The following is a 5,644-nucleotide window of genomic DNA, read 5'->3' as shown; positions in this document are numbered from 1 at the left end:
ATTAACATTTATACTGCACCCATCACGGTGCTAAGTGCATTGCCTGCTGCATCTCACGCTTCATTAGGAGGTAGGTAGTACTGTTATTCCCATGATATGACTCCCATGGTGCAGATGGAAAAAAACAGAGGCTCGTGGAAGTGGAACGTGTTTAAGACTCTGCATGGCTAAGAAGTGGTAGAACCAGGATTTGGGTCCAGGTCGGCTTGGCCTACAGCCCTTAGCTGGTAGATAACTGGGCCTGAGAACAATCCAGAAGCAAATGGTGTAGACAAAGCTAGAATCAGGGCCTGGACTGGGGTGCCCAGCCGGGCTTGGGAAGGGATGACAGCGCAGGCCGGGAGTCAGAAAGGCTGAAGCGTGGGCCGAGGATTTCCTGAGGCATCGGTGTAGTCAGAGGGGTTTTGGGTGGGACCTTTCAGCCCCCGCCAAGACGGTTCGGGGCCCCGCGCTGGGGCCAGCAGGGCTGAAGAACACTGCCCCGGATGTGAGCTCTCAGAGGAAGAAGTGACTCATCACACTCTCGGCTGGTAATTGCATTACACATCACAGTGAAATGAATGCCACAGTTGAAGAAAGGGCACATTTAAGGAACTGTTGGTTCAGTCCTTGGGGGGAGAGAGTTGCACAGTCTTGTTATTGCTGAATTCACAGGGGCTCTGACTCCAGGCCCTCACCTCGGCCTGTGGGTGACAAGACCCCGTTAGGGCAAAAGACTAAGCGGGCCTGGAAGAGCCCCACTGGTGAGCCCAAAGGATTCTGTGTCAGTGTCAGCAGGTGGAAAGAGCTGCCCGTGCCGGTCCCCTGTGACCTCTAGTGGGAAGTCACAGAAGTTACAGAAGCTCCCTGAGCCTGCTCACAACTGCAGAGTAGGAGTAATAATAACTCAGGGGGCGAGTGAGGTCGTGGCAGATCATGGAGGCGTTACATACAGGGCAATGTTTGCGGAGATAGAGTGGCAGCTGCAAAAGCCTCAACTACCCCAGGGGAGCAGCCGAGAGAGGCCCTTGCCCCGGGGGCATCGAGGCTGTTCCATTCCAGCCGAGATGCAGAGTGAGAGAGCCTCTGGCTCTAGCCCTCCCCGCCCAGTCTGGGAATGGGGGGGGGGCGGCGTTAAGTGCAAATATGTAAAACACTGGCACGTATCAGAATGAGCCCCAAGCTCGCGCCTCTGCCAGCGGACACCCTCATCAGAGCGGCCGCCCCCGAGGCGGCCCTGGGCGTCTGTGCGAAGAAGATGCGCAGATGGAGTTTTAGATCTTGGGTCTTCTGTTTCTTCAGCTGCACGGTGGAGCAGCAGTACCCGTCTCCGCATGGCCGCTGTGAGGGTTATGATGTCACTTCTTCCTCTGAATGAAAGAAGAGGGCGTAACACACTTGGTGCTGGAGAAACACTTGATGCGTTTGAATTCAGTGTTTAGTGCCATTCTCCACTCTGGTGGTTCCCCTCCCCAGTGGGGGGACTGGAGGGGGGAGTGGAAGAACAATAGATGACTTACAGGAATTCCGCCAGATTCTGTGCTCTGTGTCCTCTCCATGGAAACTCATCTGACCCCGCCAGCCCCCCTGGGGAGTGCGCATTATTATCCTTCTTTTACAAACTAGGCACGTGGTGTCAGGATAAGTTGTCTCCCCAAGGTCTTACCATAGAACTTGGGCCTGACAGCTAATCCGTCCCTTTATATTATACAACACCCACAATCTATTCAAGTCTACAACTGTTTTTCTCCTTGACAATAGGAGAAAACCTCAAGGTACAAAAGATGCAGGTGAGATAGGTTTCAGACACAGACTCTGGTCACCTGTTACATCATCTCTTGGATGGCTGTCGATCGCCTCAGTTCTTCCTCTTGTACTCTGCCTGCACCCCCAGGCCTCAGTTGGAAAGGCCTGGACCCAGTACAGTAAGGAACCTTCACGGCCACCCAGTGCCTCAGCTCCCAGCTCCGTGCCCTTTCCTGAGTCCCCGCCGCCCTGGGAAGTGCTCGCCTCACCTGCTCTGGACCCCTTTCTCTGGATCAGGTGTTGGAGACACCACAGGGTGTCTCCACTGCATTTCCCATTAAGGACAGGGGCGCATCACTGCATTTCCCATTGAACTGGACAGCTGGTCCACTGGCCCAACACTTTCTTCCAGGTCCGGGACAGCTGACTGCTAAGCAATGCATGTCTCCGTAGAAAGTAGAGATAGAAAAAAATCCTTTGGCTAGAGAGACTTGGAGGGAAGGAGGGCACAGCCTGGAGAAACAGGACAGTGCCTTATACTCCGGGCTCATGGTCGTGGTCCTTCTCCAGTCAGGCCCAGGTGCCCTCCCATGGGACTGGCGGACCGCAAACTCTGCACCTCCCAGCCGCAGGCAGCCTCCTCCCGTGGGGTGTGGGCCCTCCGGCTGTGTGAGCCTGTGCCAGGAGTGTTCTTGTTCCTTCTCATGTTGATGTCTCAGATTCTGTACTTAGATCGGGTCTTCAGCCGAGCTGCATTATGGGGAAAGAATTGCTCAGGAATCTGACACAACCAGTTTAAAAACCAATTCTCCCACTTATTGCTGTGTTCCTCCTGGAGGCACCTTTTCTCCCATCTGTAAACAGGGAGAGGACTATGTGTCTGGCGGGTCTCATGTCGGAATCCACCAAATGGTGTCCCTCAGAGGGTTTCGCACATGGCGGGGGCACAGAAGACGGCTGCTTTTCTTCTCCCAGCCGGTCGTTTATGCCACGTCTTACGCTTCCGTGAAGTCCAACCATAGTGTCCAGAGCCACCTGGGCATGACCCAGAGGGCTGGCCTGGTACCGCCCGCACCCTGTGCCCCTGCGTGAGTCAGTGACCCTGCTGTGCCACCTCCGCCTGGAGCCACACTGGGCACGCCTCCAAGGCCGGAGTAATGTCCAGCGCACAGCTCCTCATCGCACCCGGAGCGGCCTGCAGCAGCCCCGGAGGAAGGAATGGCAGAGTAGAAAAGAAATGTGTCTTGCAGACCTAGGTCCACCTCTCTGCTGTGTCACTAACTCGCGCTGTGTCCTTGGGCAAGTTGCGTAGGTTCTCTCTGTTTCAACCGCAGAAGGTATTAGAAATTTCTCCCCTCACTCCCTCCCCACCACCACCCAGCTACCCCTTCGCTTCGACAGTTGTGAATTAGGCATCGTGGCACCGTGGCAACAAACGTGACTAGAAGCGGGTAACGTCCCTCCAGGATGGCCTCGTTGAACCCACGGCCTGGTGGGACACGGCCACATTAAATCGAATAAATAAATGCAGAATTCCACCCCCGAGGAGGGCCCTGCGGGAGAGGCTCACGGTGCCGGCCCAGTCTATGGTGGCCTTTGGTCTGCTTGGGGAGGTCAGGCCATGGTGTCTGATGAAACTGTGACTGAACGGAGCTCTGAAGGACAAGGAGGCAGTCACTGGGCAGAAGGCGGGGAGGAAGTTCCCAGGCAGAGGATGGGGTCTGGGTAAAGATGCAGAGGTAGAGGGGCCAGGGGGCCTGGAGGAACTGGAGGAGGGCAGCGGCCATGCTGGGTGGAGGGTGGGTGGGGCACCTCGAGGAGACAGAACATGCAGGGCCTTTAAGGCCTTGCCATTTTGTCTTCAGTCTCCTGAGAGCCGTGGAATGGTTTTGAGAAGAGGGAACACACAGTGAGCAGTTGTTTAAAGAATGAACGAGTCCATTAGCACCTTCTCTCCCAATTTGTTTATCACATCGTCAGCCATTTAGCAAGAGCTTGAAAATTTGGGACACAGCCAAGAGTGTTTTGATGGAGGACACCTTTATAGACATAGGACATAGGAAAATCTGGAAGGTGAGGTGGTGTCTCAGAGTTCAGGACTAGACACTGTCACAGCAGAGTCCCTGCACCCCTGTGGGGAGCTCAGGCCACGGGGCACATGGCATCGGAAGGGGGTCAAGACAAGTGTCCTGAGGAAGAAAGGGAGAATGTACCAGAATGTACACTAAAGATGCTTGGCCTACTTCATAATTAGAATCAGGGCTCCCATTCTCGGATCCACTACATGTAGAAAGAGAAAAATCTGGAGCTTGTTTGGGGACTTTGCTGAGCCAGTCACTCCCTCTGAATCAGCAGAAGGAGCCCACACATCGTCTGACAGAGTAAAATGCGCATGTCCATAACTGAAATTCCGTTTGAGTCTATAATTCGTAGGGATATTTCACGTCCATGTAACCTGACTTAACAACATCCCGTGGAATGAAATCCGGGTCTGACTGTCGGCCTGACCACAGTAGCTAATTGCACGGCATAGGTTTTTGCTGTGTGATCACGGGCAAGGTGCTCGGGGATGATGAACCCCGGTTTCCTGCATCTGTGAGTTGGGAGTAATGATACCTAGTTCACTGTGTTAAATGAGAAAATATGTGTACTGTGCTTAGCATACGGTCTCCTCCTGCGACAGCAGTTATTATTATGGCGCTGGTTCCGTATGTGTGATATAACTGCAAAGCTTCTATAGGGACGAGGAAGGCAGTGTAATCAATAGCAGGGCAGGCAATAGGAGACGAGAGGGAGTGGTGGGGACTGTGGCAAACTGGAAAATCCTGGCCTGGCCAAAGCGGGCAGCAGCTCCTCAGCTTCAGCCACTGGGCACTGGGTTAGAACTCAGAACAAGTGTTGCCTGACTTTTCCAGAAAGGCTGGCAATCCTAATTTGTAACGTTGGTATTCGAGTCAGATTAAAAAACCACGAACAGTAACGACCCAAACTAACAACATTATGGACACTCAGAACAGGTCCTGGAGCACAGCCGGACTGAAGGGAGCTAACCCCGATCTTCGCGAAGGCCGGCTGGTCTCGGGAGTCAGACCCGCCCCACGGATGAGGCTCCAGAAGCATGAGAAAGGCTGTGAGGGCGGGCCCAGAGGAGGCACCCCTAACACATTTTTTGAAATGGCAGCATCGCCCAGCCTCCATCAGCAAGGATTCTGAGTAGGACGGCACTCATTCGGCTCCCTGTACTGGGACCGTTGCTCAAAGACACCACCAGCCCGTGTACTCCCAGCTCTGGAATTGAGCTCCTGGGAGCCTGGGGGTGGTTCTAGAGCGGCTCCGAGGGGCGGCAATACTACCAATGTCCACTTGGGGTCACTCTTATACAAATTATGGCATTGCTCCCCAGTTCTGCAGGAGGTGGCAGGTCTGGGACCCCGCGGGATGCAAGGCCAGTCCAGCCCGAGGAAGGATGGCAGCAGCTCAGGCGCTCTTCACAGTGATGCCACTTCCCTGTTCAGTGTTTACAGAAGGCAAACCTGGACGTTAAGGGACAGCTCTCCTGCCAGCCAGCCAGTCCGTAGTCTTTTCTGGGAACAGAAAGTCCTTGGAGATAATCTCTACACACTAGGACTGTGAGAGCCTGCTTGCTCTCCACGCCCAGTGTCTCTCTCAGGCTCTGGCACCAAGGGACCTGCTGCGTCTTTCTCTGATGGGCCGACCGAGAATATTTCAGGTTTCAGGGATGCCCTTTACCTGGTCAAACATCCCTAGCTTAGGGGTCCAAGATCCGGCTTGGGGTTCTGCTTCTGCCACTTATTAGCTGTGTGACCTTAGGCAAGCCTTAACCTCTCTGATCTCAGTTTCTTCACCTGAAAAATGGGACAAATACTAATCTCAAAGATTGTTTCAAGTATTAGGTAGG

This window comes from Pteropus alecto, unplaced genomic scaffold, assembly GCF_000325575.1.
Source record: "Pteropus alecto unplaced genomic scaffold, ASM32557v1 scaffold106, whole genome shotgun sequence".
NCBI lineage: Eukaryota > Metazoa > Chordata > Mammalia > Chiroptera > Pteropodidae > Pteropus > Pteropus alecto.
The sequence above is the reverse complement of the archived record's forward strand: the minus strand, read 5'-3'. Positions refer to the sequence as shown.